The following is a 22,244-nucleotide window of genomic DNA, read 5'->3' as shown; positions in this document are numbered from 1 at the left end:
AGCACCAGTTCGATCGACCGAGACAGGAGCGAAAGTGCCCTCTGACCAATATCCCGTCATTAATGTAAAGTAAATGAGTGACTTATATAATCTTATATAATCAAAGATTATAAAAATTCGAAGGGGCTGTTGATCATAGGGTTGTGGGTTCGATACCCAGGCTCAGCAAGCTGCCACTGTTGGGCCCTTGAGCAAGACCCTTCACCCTCTCTGCTCCCCGGGCGATGGAGTTGGCTGCCCACCACTGTGTGTATGTGTGTGTGTGTGTGTGTGTGTGTGTATGTGTGTGTTACCACAAATGGGTCAGAGGACACATTTCCCTGCACAGTGACAGATACCTGCACCTTTACATGGGAGAGATGCTGAAGGAACCGCCCACTGGCCTCCATTATAAGCAGGGTTCGAGTCAGCAGGTCCTCTCAGACCCGTGACACACACTGCGGGCGATCAACCACACGACACAAATGAGGCGGATAGACACGAGGACGCAGATCAGGTCTCAGCACAGCGCTTTAGGGCTGGATGTGAGAGCTGACAGTTCATCTGTCTAATTTAATGCACTGTATCAACTCTCCTTCCACACATCAATCAACACATTGTCAAGCCATGATTGCTAAATTATCAGCCTGTCAATCACGATTCACTTCATTTTTATTAACTCCTTAAACCCTGTACATTTACCCACACTTCAGTTCTTCACCCTCATAACTGCAGGTCTATCCGGATTAACGTTCAGGGACCCCATAATAGAACCCTGTGGGACTCCACCAGAAAACGCTTAACTCTAACCAAATGATTGAGCGCAGTTTCTGCATTATGATTAATAACAGGCTAATAAATCTGTTAGGGTTTCAGGTGAAGTCAGCTGTGAGGACTGGGATGGTCACTTTCTGCTCAAGTGCAAAAGTTTGGGCACCCTTGTTGATGTTGTAAGTGTAAATAAACAAATTCTCTACAGGAAATAACTTAAATATCATATTTTTCTGAACATTTTGGACTCAATTTCTAAATCTATTCATTTATTAAATGTTTATATGATTTGTTTACATATTTATTACTGGTTTCATTATTTATGAAGAGTCCTAGCTGGTGGGAATAAATGTTTATACCGTAAAAAATATATATATCTCGTGTAATCTCGTCTCTCGAAAACTTTATATGAGAAAGAAAAATCTTCTTAACTTTCAATGGAAGTCAAAAAATATTTTATTCCAGGCTATTTTGGAGCATTAATATTGGTCCATTCATTGTGAAATTCTGATACAGTAGAAAGAACAAGTCTACAGAGACAAAAGTCTCACAGCATTTGTACAATACTAAATAAAATTAAAGCCACATGTAGACCACGGATAGCCCCTGTAGATCACGTGACTTAAAATTTACACTGACAAAAAACAATAATATTTGTAAATTTATATTTAATTATATTGTATTTAATTTGTTTCCCCCTCTTTCTTTCTTTTTGTAAGTTTGGAACCCAAGAAAAGTCTTAAATATTTGACCCACAAAAATAAATAGGGTCCTATCTTCCACCGAGCCAACAGTCTATTTCCACGTTGTTTGTGGATATCTCTACGCTGATGGGCGTGGTGGTCTCGAAATAAGGGGTGTTCAGGTCAGTTTCTGGAGTATTGCTGCATATCTTGGCAACAGAAAACACGCATTCGTCAACAGTCAGACGTTCGTTGCTATCTTGGCAGTGAATTGTCAACACAGGCGCGTGCAGCAGCCCGACGCTCGTACACCCCCCCCACGCTTTACACCACTGAAACAGCAACCCGCCAAGGTCAGTCTGACCGCACCTGGCTCTTAAAGGGATGGCGAGCGACACACTGATTGGTTTATTACTGCACATTACGCCCAAAACAAACACCCCCATGATTAATTACGAGACATTACAGTATATGATTTTTGAGCGTTTCGAGCAGAGCAAGGCGAACTTTTCCCGTCGTTACCATAGCAAAGACACACCCCCTAAATTAAGCTTTGCGGTTGGCGGTTTGCCAAAAGATCGCTAAAATAGGGCCCAGAGTCTCTTAAATGTGCAGGAAAATGCCATATTTACCTGTTCAAAAGGATCTGTTCACTTATTTACAACAAACAACAATAATCAATTATTTTAATGTTTGTTTTATTAATAACTGCCAGATTTTATGTCATAAGGTGATTTCATGCAAAAAAAAAAGTTGTTTTTTTTTATTTGATTTGGTTGGAGAGAATATCTGACTAAACTAGGAAGTTTGCGTTGGGTGAACTGTGAACAGCTGTGTAATAATTTCATAAGCCTTATTGTTTATTAAAATGAGCAGAATGGCGTCGCGGTAAAACCTTATGTGTGATTTACACTTAACCTCGTCCTCCCCCTCATTTAACCCGGGTGCTCAGACGGGACTGTATGGCAGTTTACGGAGACTCACTGCTGTTTACAGTTACTGCTTCGCAGGGAATCAGCTTGGGGAGAATCTGACTTGCGAGCTGAACCTCGCGGAGGAGCCATTATCGCCCCAACGGGAGAACTTTAATTTTAACTGTAATTAATTACTAAGAAAATGAGAAACAAAAGGCGAGCAGGAGAGACGTATCACACACGCCGGATTTGGCCCCGGGCTCGTTTTACTGACTCCAGAAAGAACTCATGAAAAGAGCTGGAAAGAGTAATCTTGTGGGAACGGTAGATAATTGCGTTTTAGCCAAATGAGAGGCAGGAGAGTGCCGTATTTCTCTGAATGCACCGCTGAGAACCCTGCAAAACACACTCGGAGGATTTTCCCACACGGCCTCCGCGCTCAACTTTCCTTTTCTATATTTCAACAAACCCATGAGATATGAAGTCCTCTTGGCTTAAAATCGGGGCTTTCTGGATGTTTGCCAAAGCTTTTTCTAATACGATGCTGACGTACTTTACAATCTACCAAAAGAAACCAAATTTCATATATATATATATATATATACACACACACACACATACATAATATAATATAATTCTATATAAGTTAAATAATGCATTTTCTCATTCATATACTAAATTTACATATACACCATATGGACAAAAGTATGAGGACACCTACACATTACACCTAGAATTACTCTGGAGCTGGTCCCCCTTTACTCTAAGCTCTACCAGCAGCAGCAGGTCTGGAGCTCTGCTGCAGTTACTGAGTCAGTTGGAGGCTTTTCTGCACTCTGCTCTGAGCTCAGCACTCGGCCCTGACCCCGCTCTGTAACTTTACGTGGTCTGACAGACACTCTGTGGCTGAGCTGCTCTCTGTGAGCTGTTCCTCCTAAACTCTTCCACTGTTCAATAATAACACCACTCACAGCTGATGGAGGAAGATCTAGGAGGGAGGAGATTTCACCAGCTGACTTGTTGTTGTTGGTGCAGCGGTGTCTCCTATTACATACAGAACCACGCTGGAGTTCAGTGAGCTCTTCAGAACCTCCCGTTCTTTCACTGCAGGGCTAGGGGCTTGATTTAATACACATGTGGCTGAATAAGACACCTGAATTCAGTGATTAAGAGAGGTGTCCCAATACTTTTGTCCATATAGTGTATCTATCTGACGATTCAGCCTGCTGCGGTTGAGCCACGCCCACTCACGCCTGGGCTGCTTTGCGAATGAAACATAAAGCAAATCGCCAAATCAGAGCAGAGCTCATTTACATAAATCATTCTTAAAGGCACAGTAACAAAAACAGCCTGTGAGCTTCACTGCATTAGCATAACACCGACTCAGCTAATAGCACCCCTCTGACCAGACAGTGACCCTTACAGTGATGCATCAGTAAAAAGAGCAATCTAAGTCAATCTGAGCCATAACATTAAAACCACCTGCCCAATATAGTGTAGACCCCCTCGAGGCACGGACTGCGACGTTAGCAACTGCCCCTTTAAAGGCCGGTAAGTTGTGAGGTGGGGCCTCCATGAGCATCAATGAGCCTTGAGAGCCCATGACCCAAGGCTGCCCTTCCTTGGAGGTACTGACCGACCACTGCATACCACTGCAGACCAGCCTCTAGATGTCAGTGGTTTTAATGTTATGGCTGTATGGTGAAAATGTCGAGTCTTACTGATTGGTCCTGCCTAATAAAGCCTCTCTGTTGGCCGGTTGGCTGGTCAGGAACTCTCCTGTACGCTCAGGCCCGTGCCAGTTTTCTCACTGCGACACGGCAGCGGGCCGGCCGAGCGCCAGCGCCCGCCGCTCCCTCCAAATCTCACGGCACCGGCACCAGCCCGGACGCTCTCCCGCTCACTGCCAGCAATAACAGCAGGCCCAAAACCCTCCCACAACAAGACTGCGCTCGAGCTGGGAGCCGTCGGCAGCGGCTCAAGTGGAAGAAAGCTGCCTGTGTGAGAGCGCTGTCAGAGTTCAGCCGCTGTTAAGCGCTTTATTTTCTGTACCGGCTCTCGGATAAAGAGCAGAACGTCTCTCTTTCTCTGTTCGGGCCGAATGAATGCGGAATATTCCACCATGCAGAGCGCTGATTCTCTACCGTGTGGAAAAGTGCAGACCGGGGCATTTCCGAGCGAGCTCATGCAGCGGCGCATCAATTATAAGTCTAGGTGCATGTGACCACTGGTGACCTTTGGGTTCTAAACTGGACTCTTTGCTTTTCATTGCCTCCAACGTACCACCAATTTCAAAGGGCTCGCATATATATACACAGCACACACACACACACACACACACAGTTTCTGCAGTCTATAGTGCACTGGCTCGATGGTAACAGCTTTAAATGGCTCATATCTTGCAGTGGAAGGACTGTGTTCTCTGGAATGATGGTGGTGGTGGAGCTCCATCCAGTACTTTTGGGATGAGTTGGGGATGATGATGAGGTGGGGTGGTGGTAATCATCATCCAACATCCTGACCTCATGACCTAATGCTCCATCCTCCAAATTCTAGTAGAAAGCCTTCTTCCCTGGACAGTAGAAACTCCAGCTACTCTTTTTTCTTAATATCCTTGATTTCGGGGAAAAAGAAACAATAAATAAGTAGGTGTCCCAATACTTTTGTCCATTTATTGATAAGTGAAGTCGTGAAAAGTAAAGGTTTACCCATATATAGCTGTGTGATTAACAATGTTTACTAGCCCGTTTTCTATGATATGAGCTCTTTATGGAGATGATGTGTTCAAAGCAATCAAACCAGGCTGCATTTGTAGGTGTACAGTAAATATTACAGGGCTGAGCGGTATATGTGTACTGTAAACATAGCTGGTGCTGCTAATGAGGCCTTTTAACCTAATATATGTCAAGATCCAGCATGTATTCACGCTCAGAGTGACCTCTAAATGCTCTGTTAACAGAAAATCGCAGATTCCAGTGATTAACTGTTATATAAGAGTGTGATAGCACGACAGATAGCATTGATTAGAGGCAGAATAGCCACCCTTAAGGGGAGCTACATGGTGTAGGAACTGAGGCACAATCACATGCATATCTGAGCGGCGATGGACCCATCATTTCAAAGATTGATCAATTCGGATATTAATCTTCCATGTAAATGTGCCCAAACGTCGTCTAATGGTTGATGACATCACCATGCACCAGTGGGCGGGGCATTAACCAAAATAACATTAACCAGCCAATCTGTAGCTCATAATGGTAAATATCTAGAGACGTTTTTTGAGTGATAATATTTCAAACATCGGCTCAAATTTTGATTTTGAAATTAAAAATTTGCATTAAAGCCTAAAAATGAGCAAACGGAGGAGTTCAAAGCGTAACAACTGGAGACATGAAGGGCAGACGTCTAGCGTTGGCTTTGAGAGCACTTCCTGTAGGGTTTTTTAAGAGCACTCAGCCCACTGGGTGAGACGCAATACTTCAACTACTGTACATCCTAAGAAGCTGAGCGCTGAGCGATAAGCTGAGTAAGCTTTATATTTCATTTGGCAAACAGACAAAAGTGCATAAAAGCAAGGACAGGCTCCACAGCTGAGTAGTTATAGATGAAGGACCCGAGAACAGCAATGAGTGATCATCTCCTGCGCGAAGGACCATTACACATACAAAAAAAAAACTGGTGGGATAAAATTTACGCTCGTGCTCAGACAAGCCAAGTGACTAAACCTCCAAACATGACCTTCAGTAAAATTTTACAAGCTCCAGGACTTTTAGGACTTGCTGGATCAGCTGGAAAGGCCTAAAACCTGAATTATAACAAGGTATGAGTCATGAATTGTGAAAACATAACTGTGAATGCTGGGCGACATTTTTTAATAGGGAAGCTCAGATATCAGCAGATGCCGATAATATCCAAAATGTCAATGTAGAATTTGGTACAGAATCAATTCTTTGCATTATTACACAATAAAATGAGATTCTGTGGAGGAACCTCTTATGGTGCTTTGAGGAACCTTCAAGGAACCTCCACAGTTTCAAATGATAGAACCTACAAAGGTTCTGTCATTTGATGTATCTAAGGTTTGATGTATCTAAACCCTCTGGGCTCACTGACGTTTCACACTCTCTGGGCTCTGGGTCAGAACCTTAAGACAGGGCAATGGAGAACCTCTCCTAAACCTCTTCTACCCACACCAATTCATACCCATCCCCGTCCACACAATACCCATATATACCCACCCATCCCCATACATACCCTTTCATACGCTGACTGACTATCCATATCTATACACATACACATACCCATTCATACCTATTTATAGCCACACCCACCCACCCATACCTATCCATATCCACCCATACCTATCCATACCCATCTATATTAATACCCACCCATACCTATCCATATCCATCCATACCTATCCATACCCATCTATATTAATACCCACCCATACCTATCCATATCCACCCATACCTATCCATACCCATCTATATTAATACCCACCCATACCTATCCATATCCATCTATATTCATACCCACCCATACCTATCCATACCCACCCATACCTATCCATACCCATCTATATTAATACCCACCCATACCTATCCATATCCATCTATATTCATACCCACCCATACCTATCCATATCCACCCATACCTATCCATACCCATACCCATCTATAATCATACCATCCATCTATATTCATACCCACCCATACCTATCCATGTCCATCTATATTCATACCCACCCATACCTATCCATATCCATCTATATTCATACCCACCCATACCTATCCATATCCACCCATACCTATCCATACCCATACCCATCAATAATCATACCATCCATCTATAATCATACCCACCCATACCTATCCATATCCATCTATATTCATACCCACCCATACCTAGCCATATCCACCCATACCTATCCATGTCCACCCATATCTATCCATGTCCATACATATACCTATCCACACCTGTCCATACCCTCTATTTCCATATCCACCCATACCATCTGTTTCCTTACCCATACCTATCAATACCCATCAATATCAATACCCACCAATAGGTCCATATCCATATCTACCCATATCCATACATTTCCATACCTATCTATATCCATATCCATACATTTTCATACCCATCTATATCCATATTCATACCTATCCATATCCATACCTATCCATATCCATCTATATTCATACCCATCCATACCTATCCACACCTTTCCATATCCTCTATTTCCATATCCACCCATACCATCTGTTTCCTTACCCATACCTATCAATACCCATCAATATCAATACCCACCAATAGGTCCATATCCATATCTACCCATATCCATTACTATACCTATCCATACCATTCCATGCCCATATGTATATCTATCCATATCCATACCCATGCCTATCCTCATCCATAAGCCATCTCTGTTCTCTCCAACCCCCAGTCGCTGTTCTGTCTGAGCACAGAGGTCTGCTGTATGCTAGTCTTGGTTAATTGCTGGGTATTATCTTATCTGGCCCTGGGTGCTGTCCATCGCTCTGCTGGCTGCTCTCTAACACACACAGCTGTACTGAAGCTCATAGCTGATTGTTAGCTGTTAAATATTTGGTCCTTGATGCAGTAAAAGAACAACACAGAAGTGTGTGTGTGTGTGTGTGTGTGTGATGAGACTTTCGCTGCGCTCTCCATTCATCTTCCTGAGTGACAGCTCACAAGCCTGCGTGCATGTTAATACGACACGAGGCTGCTTGATTTTATTGGATTATTGAGGATAATGACTGAGAGAGGAGTAACAACCACAGCATCAATACAGGCTGTGGGCTCTGTTTGTGTGTGTGTGTGTGTGTGTGCGTGTGTGTGTGTGTGTGTGTGTGTGTGAGTGTGTGTGTGTAAGATGTCACCTTCACACAAGCCATTGGCACTAGACCTGCGCAATATGGACAAAATACTCTCATTACAGTTATACACTATATTGACAAAAGTATTGGGACGCCTGCTCATTCACTGTTTCTTCTGAAGTCAAAGCTATTAAAAACAGTTTCTCCTGCTTTTGTTGGAGTACCTGTCTCTACAGTCCAGAGAAGAAGAAGGCTTTCTACTATAATTGAGAGGAAAACTGCTGTGAGGATTTGATTGAATTCAGCAGTCAGGATGTTGGATGGATGATCACCACTCCACCTCACCCCAAAAGTACTGGATGGAGCTCCACCATCATCATTCCAGAGAACACAGCTCTTCCACTGCTCCACGGCTCCTCAATGCTGGGGGGCTTTATACCCCTCCTCTAGCCCACACCTTTAGCCCATAGGTTCCAATACGTTCATGTTGTTGTTCTGCTCCAGAGAGTCCTAATCTATTGGCAATACTTCTCTACAAGGGTGTGAATTTGCACATCTGTCCCCTTGTCTTTAGAAAGGTAGGTACCTATCCATACCCATCAATATCAATACCCACCAATAGCTGTCTCTATCCATATCCATACCTATGTGTCCACAAACATTTGGACACGTTTTCCTAATTATTTTCCTGTATTTTCAACAATTCAACAGAACTTGAAAGCAGTGTATTCTCACATTACACACACACAGACACACAGACACACACACCTTTGTGTTCCAGTCTGAGAGCCAGTAGGGGCCGTTCCCACGTGACCCTTCCCATGCCACGGTTCCTGAGTGCTTTAAACAGCTGAATTGTGTCCTTTGTTGGCCGTGATTTGACCATGCATACGGTGTTCAAAGGCCGTGCGGACCGCGGTCTGGCCTACATTGTAGAGCTGCCTCTTTTTTGCCAGTGGTTTTCCCTCTCTTGATGGAAAACTCGAGCCGTGAGCTTTCATCCAATAAAAACATGCATTAACGAGACAGAAAAGCCTGTTACAGCTGCTTCAGCTCAACCTCACACTCCTCGCCACAACCAATCTGCGCTGAGAAGAGCAGATATTATGACCCGGCTCGCCCGCTTCCTTCAGGTCTCCAACATACACTATATGTCCTAAAGTTTGTGGACACCCCTTCTAATGAATGCATGGAGCTCCTTTAAGCTGCACTCATTGCTGACTGAGATGTGCATATGCACTCAAACACATACAGCTTGTAGTACTGCCAATACAATAGGACTCCCTGGAGCAGATCAACATCATGACTAACAATAAATGATAAATTATCTGAATAATATTACTTAACGAATTAGCTTATAATAATAAAACCATGATATTTCTATTAATAGACTATTAATATTTCAATATTTACTTTAATAATATGCACTTCTGGGCATTATTCTGCAGCACAGCAACCTACTGCCTGACTTGCAGTATTTTTTAAAGAGCTGATGAAGAAGACACAGCTGCCGTCTGAAGACCACAAGTGGCAGAGATAAGCCATCATAAGTACCACGCTCTTGGGTCTCTGTCCGAAATACTCCGCACTACAGATGCCCGTGGATGAGTTTTTTTAGAAATTCAGGCCAGCATCCCAGACCACACACTTCTACACTGTGCTTACTACATTAACACTAATTTCAACACACTATTTAGTGCGGTAGTGTGCGGTTTGGGACACAGCCCATTATTTTTATTTTTTTTGTGGGTGTGAGTATCGTTGCGACGTGTCAGCGAACACAATGCAAAATGAGGCCAATCAATGTCGTCAATAATGCCGACAGGTCACCCAAGCCTTAACCATACCTAATGCCAGGCCTGGGCTATAGAGGGGTATAAAGCCCCCCAGCTGCATTGAGCTGTGGAGCAGTGGAAGAAGAGCTGTGTTCTCTGGAATGATGAATGGTGGTGGAGCTCCATCCAGTACTTTTGGGTGGGGATGAGGTGGGGATGATGAGGCGGGGTGGTGATCATCATCATCCAACATCCTGACCTCGTTCTTCTTCTCTGAACAGTACTCAGCAGAACAGAAGCTCTGGTAATCCCCTTGATTTCAGAGCAGGTGTCCCAATACTTTTGTCAATACAGTGTAGTAAAGTCCCTGTCTTCTATACTTTTTAGAACCACTACACTAACCCTTCCTCTCAAAAGGGCCTTAAGGGGCCAAACAGGTATTAAGAGGGAGTTTGCCCCCCTTTAGTCTTCTGGGAAGGCTTTACGCTAGATGTTGGAACACTGCTGTGAGGAGCATTTGATTGCATTCGAGAGTTCGGCTCTAGAACCTGCTTTTAAAATCAGATCATTAAAATGGTGGAGGGATACATGCTGCAGGGTGTAGTGCGGCTACAGAAAGTAGTCCCTAAAGTAAACTGGATTAGTTGAGATTCTCTATTCACTGTTTTACCCTCATCATCATCATTATCTTCATCATCATTCCATATAAAACTCAGAAGACTGGTGTTGTAGCTTCACTGGTGGGTTTGGATGTTCATCTCAAACACTAAATTATGCAGAAATTTCTTTTTGGCATCTGTTAATATTCTGCTCCAAGTAAATCTGGACCGTTCCTATCGCTCGATTCCCATCACGTCCCCCCTGCGTCTGCACCGAAACACACGGCGAGCAGGCTTTTCCAATTACCCCCCTCACTGCGGCCCATCAGGGCCATTACGTACGCAAGAATAGCTTAAAACACAGAGAGGCTTCAAACCAGCCCTAACCGCAGCTGAGTGGTCCGTGCCGTGCCATTCCTCGGGCCGACGTCTGTTTCCACTTTCCGTTAAAAGACGACGCCCTGTAAAGGAAAGCTGGGGCGTAAATGGTTTATGATGCCACCGTTGGGCTGCTAATAGGGAAACCTGTTTTCAATCAGCAGTCAAATTACAACTGCATTAGCTACCGCACACTTAACTCCGCTACAGCCGCCCAACCGTCAGAGCCAGCAGCCAGCAGCCAGCACACCCGTCAGACAACTGCATGTGCGATTCCCTCACTAGTGTAGTCGTAGTTTGACCTGGGGGCGGCCGATACGGTAAAAATACTACATCACAATGTTTAAAGTCATTGACTACTACTACCTAAACTCTCTCCCGTACTGAGAACAGTGATTAATGCTCACAATCTGCTGCAGTTCATCCAGCTAAACAGCACTAATTACACTCTCTGCAATGAAATGTGCAGCTGCTCAGGGGTCTGTAAGCTGTGACGATGGCCACGATACACAGAATTGATCTGTGTATTTATTTATTATTTATTTAATGTGTGCAATAACTCGGGTGCAATCATTTTCCATATTTATTAGCACAGTTATTACCAATATGTCACTTTACTACATTTATATTATTTATATATATGTACATTTTCAGCTTTTTATTTTATAGAGTGAGAATTCTAATATAGAATTCTATTTTATTTTATAGAGTGATTATTTTATAGCGAGAATTCTAATATAAAATGTTATTTTATTTTATAGTGATTATTTTATAGTGAGAATTCTAATATAAAATGTATTTTATTTTATAGTGATTATTTTATAGAGCAAGAATTCTAATATAGAATTCTATTTTATTTTATAGAGTGTTTATTTTATAGAGTGAGAATTATAATATAGAATTTATTTTATTTTATAGTGTTTATTTTATAGTGAGAATTATAATAACATTTATTTTATAGAGTGTTTATTTTATAGAGTGTCTATTTTATAATGAGAATTATAATATAGAATTTATGTTATTTTATAGAGTGATTATTCTTAAACGAACGGTTGCAACTGTACTAACTGCAATTTCCCTCCTAAGATCAATAAAGTATTTTTGATTCTGATTCTATTTCTGATTATCATAATTTTAATTAAATATCGTCATACTGCCCACCCCTAGTTTAACCCATATAACCTTAAGCCAAACGTGTTGCCCTTATCGCCGAATGCAATCAAATCCTCACAGCAATGTTCCTTGAAAATCTAGCAGACAACCTTCTTCTCTGGACAGTAGAGACAGTTAATCCAACAAAAGCAGGATCAGCTGTTTTTAATAGCCTTGATTTCAGAAGAAGTAATAAAAAAGCAGGTGTCCCAATACTTTTGTCCTTATACTTTATTAGAATCATGTTGGAAATGGTCTTCTGAAATGAAAGGGCATTAAGAGGGACTTTGCCCCCCTCTACTCTTCTGGTAAGGCTTTACACTAGAGGTTGGTTAAATTTAGCGGTTCGTTAAAAGTAACAGTGAGTTTCTGTCGGGGTCCTGAGTGGAGCAGTCGTCTAAGTGTTGGTTCCATCTCTGGTTTGGTCCCCGGTGATGTGTGATGCCATCCATGGCCAAGAGTCCCAGTTGGCTCTCCTAGATACAGGGTGGGAATTGAGTAAAAATTCTATTTTAAAAAGTTAATTATGTAAATTTGCTTGAATTGTAAAATTGTAAAATACATTGATAATAATGAAATAATTCATTTTAGCAATAAAATCGTAAAAAACAATGTTTACATATATCCACCTATTCAGCCAACGGCAGTTTAGCCCCGCCCATTTACATGGTTATAATCAAATTATGAGGCATAATGTAGGTCAGCCAGTCAGAACACAGGTCATTTGTATATTTTTTGTTGCCAAAATTAATTATTAATTAATACATTTTAGCAATATAAATTAACAATTTAAGCAAATACAATTTTGTATAAAATAATAAAATATATATTTATATTTTTCTTAATTTTAGTCATTTCCAATCCCCACCCTGTAGCTAGGAGAGCAAATTTGGACTCCATGCCACAGATGGCATCACACATCACCGGGGACCAAACCAGCAATCACTCAGAAAGTTACCAGCTCACAAAAACATATATAATAAAGAAAAAAATAATAATAATAAAAAAAAATAAAATAAAATAAAATATATATATATATAGTGTTTGTGTTTGTTTGTTTTTATTTAATGGATTTTTTATGGGTTTTAACCCTGTAAACAAGTGTTATTATAAACCTCTATTACCAAAGAACAGCTCCACCCCTCCAATCCAAATCCAACTAGGCCCAGTTTGAAGGAGACTTTTTGAAGACACAGTAGCAGCACTTTAATTATCATATCACCACACTGTGATATATCTGGGAGATATCAGGACACTGAATTATCAGCACTCCGATAAATATAGCATATCGCCCACCCCTGATCTGATCTGCTCTCAGACTGGGCCTCCCAAACCTCAGGGTTTTAATCTTGGCAGTGAGCGCTCTGAACGTCTCCGCGTCTGCATGGCAGGTCTAAAAACCGCACCGTGCCACAAAGTCTCCTAAAAATGCAGTCACGACTGCACTCGACTGTAAAAATAAAAAGCTGTGTATTCCCCCGCCAGAAGCCAACATGCCATCCAGGCGTTTCAGAGCGCACAACCTCCCAGATAAGGCCTATAAACATTGATATCCAAACCCACAACCAGCGCGCTATAAAAGTAAAATCTCTCATTAGAGCCGAGGCCCTAAAATTACCCAAATTCAGCCCATATGGAGGACATAAGACCGCGTCAGCAGGGGGAGGTTTGTACCAAGTGGCTTTTCAGCATGTGGCAATACAGAGCCAGGGCCATGCAAAAGTGCCAATTAGTTCTCACTGCCAGAGAGAGGCAGAAAAGAGGGTGGCTGGGACCCACACACACACACACACACACACACACACACACACACACACACTTGTTTTTATAGCTTGTCAGGATGTGGGCTCCAGGATGTGGGATATGTCTCTATATGTATATATATATGTGTGTGTGTGTGTGTGTGTGTGTGTATGGTAATATCTATAGTAAGTATCTATATGTAATTATACTGTGTTCCATATGTAGTATATACATGTAAGTACCTATGTAACAATAATATATATTGTATATGTGTAATAATAGTGTATTATTTTTTCCACACCTTTTAAAGCACATTTTAAAGCATAATTAATGTTTATTGATTGAATTGATGTTAAATTCAGGCACTAAAATGCCATATTTAAGTTTACTGTAGAGGATTAATATACTTATATACAAGTGTTTTTATGAAATGATAGTCTCATATTAAATACATCCAACCATTTGCATGACATAAGTGTTTATATGTAATAGTGTGTTCCATAACAACAATAATAATAAAGTGTTTTAATAATAAAGTGTTCCCTAAACATACAAATGACACACAATAATATACAAAATGACAAAATAATTTAAATATAAACTATTGTTTCACCGTTTATGTTTATTCTTTAACTGCACATATGAGTTTTTCAATATGTTAAATTGTGCAAATAAACAGTGTTATGTTAACAGGGGTGCTCTATATATATTCTAAAATCATAATAGTCGACTATAAGGACACACATTCACCTTGACTGGTTTTTTATGATAATGCTGGACTCAAAGTCCACTTGTCATGCTCAGTGATGGGGGGGGGGGTGGTTTACCAAGGACAGGTTCTCGACCCAAACAGCAGAATTACAGCACTTCAGATTCAGATAATTGGATTCACAACCAAGTCGACTGGAAAGGAGAGGTGCTTTCTGTAAGCGAGCAGGACTGGAATAACTGATCTGTGTGTGTTAACACCCAAAGCTTACCACCCCGTCACCCTATGTCAGCCTCAACACCTTCAGCTGCAGCCTCAGAATGAAAGGACTGGGTCTGATCACACCTTTCAGCTTAACTGTGAGCTAATTATGATTAATTATGACTAACTGTGATTAGTCTGATTTCAAGTCTGGACGCCTTACAGAGCCAGCCGGTCAGCTGACTGCCGCTGTGTTGACTGTGTTGAAGGTATGTAGGGAAATCGTGCCTCATCTATAAGCAGGCAGGGGGTACTGTGGTGAGGGAAGGCCCGTGCAAAAGTAGCCTCTCCTTGCCTCTCTTCTTAAAATAACACTGAAGGGGTCGCTTTAGGCCGAGGGGGCAGAGGGGTGGGGTACCAAAAAAATAAAAAAACCAACCCCGACAGCCAGGAATAATACAATGCTGCACCATGACAAAAGTGGCATTGTGTAGACCCTCAAAGGGCTCTTCTCTAGGGGCTTTTTTTTCAGAAGCGCTGGCAGACTGTGGTGTCGTTTTTGAGATCCTATCTGTGCACCTTTAAAATTCCCATTACAATCAGTCACACCTTTACAAGAGCACATGCCTATGAAAGCACGGCAGTCATACCTGCTCTGGGAAATATTAAAATCTGACCATTTTCACTGCAAAAAATAGGCGAGCACCTCTTATACACCTATGCTCTTACACAACATATGTTCAATAAAATGCAAAAGCAGACGACTGACAGCATAAAACCAATGCATTTGCAGCACAGCAGCCTTATTATGCATGAGTGATGGATCCAGCCTTCTATATATGAAGCAGGATACCTCGTTTGCTGCTCAGCATCACCAGCTGCACACCTCTGCCTGACAGCAGCTCTCTCGCCCATCCTCTCTCTTTTTCTCCTTCCCTCACATCCCACATCGAAGTAAAGAGCCTGACAACCATCATGCATGCTGCTGGAGACCATCCCCAGTGTGCTAAGTCCAATACATAACGTCTAACTTGTTTCTGTTTTGTTTTGTTGCATTAAGTGGTAAGCTCAAGCTGAATGCATTGGGTGCACAGCAGCAGTGCATCCAAACGGCACGCGCGCGCATGCACATTCATACATACACACACACACACACACACACACACACACACACACACATATATATATATACACATATATAAAAGGCAGGTGACACCATATGCAGAGTGCATTAACAACAACAACAACAACAAAAAAGACATGTTGAACTTCGCACTCTAATGATCCCGTTCCACCTTAAATGCTGCAGCGGTTCACGCTCAGCAGCTCAAAGGCGCTCCGTATGTAGGAGCGGTATTTAAGGTGGAATTGAGAGTTCCGATAAGCCTCCAACTTCAGAGCTACAGAAATGCTCAACTTCTGCATGCATTCGTGTCCACAGCTCCGGCAGTGCCTCCAAAGCCCAAATTAAGGCATGCACAGCCTCTCTCTGCTGCCACCGGTAGTATTCAGTTTCACTCCAGCACCAGCAGCAGCAGCAGCAATGCTTCATTAATCATCTGCGAATTCAGTCTCGGGACCTGCAGCACGCATGCAGCTGAGGAGCCGGAGCTGGAGGTTGGAGATGGCTAGATAGATAGCTAAGGGGTTTGGGATTTCTGCAGACAGCTCGGCTCACAAGTTTGCCCAAGCAGCTGAAGGACGCGGCACGCGCTGGTCTGTCCTGGCAGCTGAAGCTCATCACCAGCAGAAAGCAAGATCTTCTTTATTATTTAATCTAAAAACGCAGCATTTCTGAACTCACCGTGTCTCCCTCGCGCCGTGCCCGTTTGCATTTCTCTCCCCGGTTCAAGTTGCAACGTTTAAAACCGAGCAAACCACAAAACAAACAAGTAAACAAAAACAAATCCACTCTTTGATGTTGCTGTTGTTGTTGTTATTGTTGTTGTTGTTGCTGTTGTAGTCTTTCTCCGGGTCCCACAGTAAAACCTCGTCCGTATAAATCCCGTTACCGGCGCTCCTCCACACTTTCTCCGTGCTCTCCCTCTCTCGCTCCTTCTCGTCAGACTCCAGGCTTTCCCCCCTCCACCACCCGTATTCCGCCTAGCCACGCCCTCCAGCTCTACGATTGGCCGATAGTGTCGCAATATCCCGCCTCTCCCGCTCTGTGAGTGGCTGCTAGTCTCCCACCTCCTGCCTCGTCAGTCGTGCAAACGGGCTTCGCTCGAACGGACCTTCGGAGCTGTTCGGGGTTTTCCGGAGCTTTTCGGACGCGTTCGTGCGCGTATCGCTGAGATTCGCTCAGTTTCGCGCAGTTTCGTCGGTGTTTCGTCGGCGTTTCGGTCAGAGTCGGTCATTTCCGTGAGACTTCGGACCGATTCGTCAGTTTTGACGGTAGCTAAATGGCGAGTAGCTGAAAGTGTAAACGCCTCAGAAACGCTAAAATAAGCACATTTTGTTTTGTTAAGTTTGTTCCTAGTTCATGTTGGTTTGTTTTGTTTTATAATTGTATAGTTTAATTAAAAATAATAATATTTAAGATATTTAATATATAATCGTCTCGGATCTAGCATAGGCTAACTACAGCAGGGCAGCTGTAGCGTTAGCCATAGCATTAAACTGAAATTAATTTAATTTAACGATCAGTTAATATTTTCAGGAAAATATTAATTTATTTCTATATTTTGGAAGCTCACAATTTTTTTAAAACAAAATTTATTAAAAAAAAAATATTAATATAAAATAACTCTGTGTCTGAAACTCTATTCACTACATAGCTAGTGCACTACTTTACAGTGGTGTCCAAAAAATGTGTGCCAAATTTTCAGTGCACTGTAATAATCCCACAATGCACCAAAACAAATATATTTATAGTGCACAACAATGTAAACATTTATGATATTGAGCTAACACCCTTATCCAGAGTGACTAACAAGGTTACTCGTATTACAGAGGGTGTAGTGGGCCGGTGTAGTGTTAGGAGTCTGGCCCAAGGACTCTTATTGGTGTAGCGCAGCATAGTCATTCCCAGACTGGGAATCGAACCCCAGTCTCCCACATGGTGCGGTAGCTCATTGGCAGGTAGTGGTGTCAGCTGTTGTGCCATATTAACCACGTATACTAAACGAACACACAACACCCATAATCCATTGCATTGTTTGGTTTAAAGATTTGCAAGCAGACCAACGATCAGATTAGCGAGAAATGCAGCTATAATTAATTTCCGTCAATTAATCAATTGAAAGAGGCGGTGCCTTCACCACTCTGCCTCGTTAGGCTGTTCGGTTTGTGACTCGTTCTAAGAAGGAGTTTTCATAGGACAGTCCTACCGAGGACCCGCCCCTATCTTAGCTGCGGCCTAGGCTATGAACGCTGTGATAGTTTACGCGACACCATCTGCTGTCGCGCAGCAATGAGCTCACATACATAATGACGTATTTGACGTCGCTCACTACCTTGTCGGATTCTGTTCCCTATAATAAAAAGTGCCCTATATAGTTTATTATTATAGTCTCTGCTCCTGGGCCCCCCCTACAGTTGTGGAGTGTAATTCACTTTTTTTATCGTAAATATGAATCATGCTTTGAGCGCCACCTTGTGGACAGCTGTGCACATGCATTTGTTGACAAGGGAGTGGCAGATAGAATAACTGTCCTCTCTTTTGTTGGGTAGGACGGCCCTCCCTCTTCCCCCCTCCCTCAGTATGGGCGATGCCAGCCAGTGCGGGCGTGTATAAGCTGACTTGGCAGAATTAGCAGTTAGCGTTCTCCTCTAGTCATGTTTTAAAAAGATGTGGCGGAGCTTCTTCACGACTGTGCTAGTTTTCATCCTCCCAGTGCTGGTAGCATCCATTTAGCATGATCGCTGCTCGCTACGTCTGTAGTATATAGGCCAATTACCAAAGTTCAGAAGCTTCGCTGTAATGAACAGGTCCCTGACTGTCAACAGCGGTCATGTACATGATGTTACCGTTGACTGAACGTCTGAATGTTCACTGGGACACACGTTACTAAACTGCTAAATACCACCAATATGTTCCCTGTGCTTAAAGTAGATCCACCAACTGTTTCCACAGCACCGTTACGCAGTTCTTCATCCCGCTGCGATCAGCGGGGTGGGCATAGCTTTAGGTATGGGGAGGCCTCTGACCCAGCGCCCTCGGAGTCAGTGCCTGCTGATAGTGCTAGTGCTAACATCTAGCTAATTGCATTGTGTTGGAAACACAGCCCGGAGATCCAATCTATTTGTTTCATTAATTCCAGGCCTGGACTGTACACACATGATTAAGTGCAGCCCAGATCTCACTTTAAATCGGAGGAAGATTTGCATATTCTCATCTTCTCCTTCTCTGAGTAGCCTAAAATAAAACCTTGTAGCAAAATGTTTGGTGTTTTTCCATAAACAGGTAAATAACCTTAGCTAAATTTAATTAAAATACAAAATGAATCAAATTAAATTAAATTTGAACTCTAGAATTGATGCGTAGAGAGTTTGCGCTGTTGTCTGATGTGTAAACAGGAAGTGTGTAACTCTTGGGGGTGAAAATTGCTCAGATGCGGTTTCACAAGCCTGTTTACCACCCTGTTATTTTACCTCAGACTGAAACACACTGATTTTCCTTTGAATCGTTTAACGAGCTCTGCTCTGATTGGCTGGTTTACAGCAAGGCAATGTGACGGCTCACGTAGCATTAACATGTTTAACCGCAACATTAGCACAGCAGAAAGCTTTGTTTTTAGCTTGGTCATTTTTGCATGTATTACTGGAGAGTGTTGCTGTCCTGTTGCCGTAGTGGTTTAGGCCAGGGTTAGCTTTTAGCCTAGCACAGATACCTCCTTGCTTCCTGTATTTGTTTGTATTACTTTTATTTAGAAATATTTTTTATTTACATTTACATTTAAATTATTTTACTTTTCAGTACTTTTATTTATTTGCTAATTATTATTATTGTTGTTGTTGTTGTTGTTATTGTTATTATTAGTAGTAATATTATTATTATTACTGTTTTTTGGGGGGTTGTTTTTTCTCTTACAAATGTTATTTTATTTTTTCCATTTATGCTCTAATTCTATTTATATTTTCTATTTATATGTAATCATATACATAAAAATAACAAATCTTATTATCTAGTTTTTTCTTTTAGTGTTTTTTTTATTTGTTTATGTGATATAATGATATAATATAGTTATAATATATTTTTGCTTAAATATATATTTTTTTCTTTCAGTCCCTTTTTATTGTAAATGCTTGATTACATTGAAAAAGAGGGTCAACCTCAAATGCCAAGATATGTACGGTTTTCCACTCTAGGGCCCATTCTTTGAAACAGCACATCTGTCTAAGATGTAAAAGAGTTGATTTGTGAAAAGAAATAAAACTGCTCTACATTTTTACCACATCCGCTGCTAAATGGTGAAATATGTGATTGCAGCCCTAACTGTAAAAGTAGTGCAGCGACACGGCAGCAGTACGTCTGCACTTGCGAGGGTTAAAGTCACTGCTGTTCAGGGACTGTTCTGAGGAAATGAGAAGAGAAAAGAACATCTCAAGGACCAGGTGAGACAAGCCGGCAGGAGGGAAAACAAATGTCCTTCAGGTCTCTGGAGTCTCAACAAACAAATGACACTTTCCAGGTGGAGAGAGGGAGTGAAAGGCAGGCGGGGAGGGTGGGGGGAGGCGATTTGGAAAAAGATGAAGGAGGAGAATGTCTTGGATTTGCTGGCAACTCTGAAGGGAGCTGTTGGTTACTGAAAAATCAAAGCTGGAATATTCGTCCAGCTGAGCGAGGGAGAGATGAGCACTGCAGAAGGAGAATCTGCCTGGAAGAAAAACTAATTATGACCGGAGTAGGCCGAAGATTCCACCGAATCAGGACCCACTCGCAATACCCCAGGATATCAGCAGAGAAAAGCCTGATGTGAGCTGGATGTGTGAAACAGATGTTACCTTAAATAACATAGAATTGTGTGCAAACTGGAAGTGGGCATGGCCTAACCCAGACCTTTCTATTTAATCGTCCTTTCATTGCGCATATATGATTTCCTGGTAAGAACAACAATGAACGGCAAGAAAAACACACTGTAAATATGTATAAATATCTGTTCATTCACTTGTATTTATCAGAGATCTGCTGCTCTGAGGGCAGCCAGTGATCTGTATGGGCTACATGGAGTCATTAGCTCTGCTAGGAAGTGACAGGGTGGTTTTAAACAGTAAATGCTGAACTCTAATGGTGTCTCAGTCAGTAAATATGTAAATTAAAGCAGATGTGGGTGAACTCTCGTGTGTTTTGGGGTCAGTTTGTGTAGAAATATGTGTTTATAGTGGAGCTCAGTGAGGCAGTGTTTAGGTCAGGCTACTGGAGCCAACCGCTGATAGCTGACTGCGTCCGAATACTACTCAAACTGCTGATCTGGTACTCATGTAGATCCATAAGCTAGTCAGCTCTGCCAGTGTATTTACTGAGGACATGAGATCCAGATCAGCAGAATCAAGGAGAGCAGCCAGGAGAGGAATGGTCAGAAAAGTATTTATTACACTACAGAATAAAAACTGGAAGCTAGGCAGAGCAGTGAGTGCGCCCCCTGTTGGTGTCAGTATTAGTGTCTGGGTTATGTTAATTCACAATAATGTGTTCATATTCGGTTGCTTTCTGAGGTTTAGCGGTGGTATCGGGTGTTTTTGAAGGGATCGATCTCTTCTTTTATGATGGATAACCCACTCTTGAGCTAGTTTTATGGCAGATGCTCTCAGCTCTCAACTCTAGGGCTGTAACAGCTGATCCAGGTTTTATTATGTGCCATCTACGGTTTGAAATCGGCTGTTTTTGTAGGATCTGTTTAAGTGACTTCATCAGTTCCTCCTATTGCTGTCAGCTCTTCTTCTACAGGCCGGCCTGCTGGAGTCATTACTCATAAGAAAGTCTTGTGGGACTCTGCTTTTTCACCATCTTGGAGGGAGAGCATCAGCAAATGGATATTAACTGGTTAATATTTAATTCAGTGTACGTGAAGCTCTGTTTTTGATGGGTGGAGAGCGCGCTAATGGGGCCAGATTGGGTATCATGGCGGATATCTGGAAATGCCCCCTGGGACGGGCTCGGTGGCTGTCGGCTGCCCTCCATTAACGTCTCCTCGAAAGGAGAAGCCACTTGGAGACACGCTGTCCGGCTATTGACCACTCACTGGCAAGACGGTGGCCTAGGCTGATTATGAGCTGTGTGGGAGTTTCAATAAAGACTCAGAATTTGTTACATTTACAGCATTAAAGGGACTTTTAGCAAAAATGATTCAACTGTATATAGTACTACAAAGGGGTTCTTTTGATCTGACCCATTTTACTGCTATAGATACCACTGTCTCTAATAGATTTCTCTAAAAAAACATCTACAATAAGTTTTCCACCATGGAAAAGATCCATTACAGCATTTAAAAGCTGTTATTAGTCATTTTGGTTTTATATAGAACCATTTGCTTTAATAAAGAACCCCTAAGG

The 22,244-nt window shown here is 42.2% G+C and overlaps 1 protein-coding gene across 1 annotated transcript in view; it reads right to left on the bottom strand.

Annotated features, from left to right (window-relative positions):
* The window catches only part of ptprfb (protein tyrosine phosphatase receptor type Fb), a 247,580-nt gene extending 230,780 nt beyond the window's left edge, over nucleotides 1-16,800 (bottom strand). Inside the window, exon 1 of the mRNA XM_072669416.1 lies at nucleotides 16,555-16,800. The gene's annotated coding sequence lies outside the window, so the exon portion shown is untranslated. The remainder of the gene's footprint in view (nucleotides 1-16,554) is intronic.
* Nucleotides 16,801-22,244: the final 5,444 nt, after the last annotated feature.

The sequence above is a fragment of the Salminus brasiliensis genome, chromosome 23 (genome assembly GCF_030463535.1).
Source record: "Salminus brasiliensis chromosome 23, fSalBra1.hap2, whole genome shotgun sequence".
NCBI lineage: Eukaryota > Metazoa > Chordata > Actinopteri > Characiformes > Bryconidae > Salminus > Salminus brasiliensis.
This window is presented reverse-complemented; position numbering and strand designations above follow the sequence as displayed.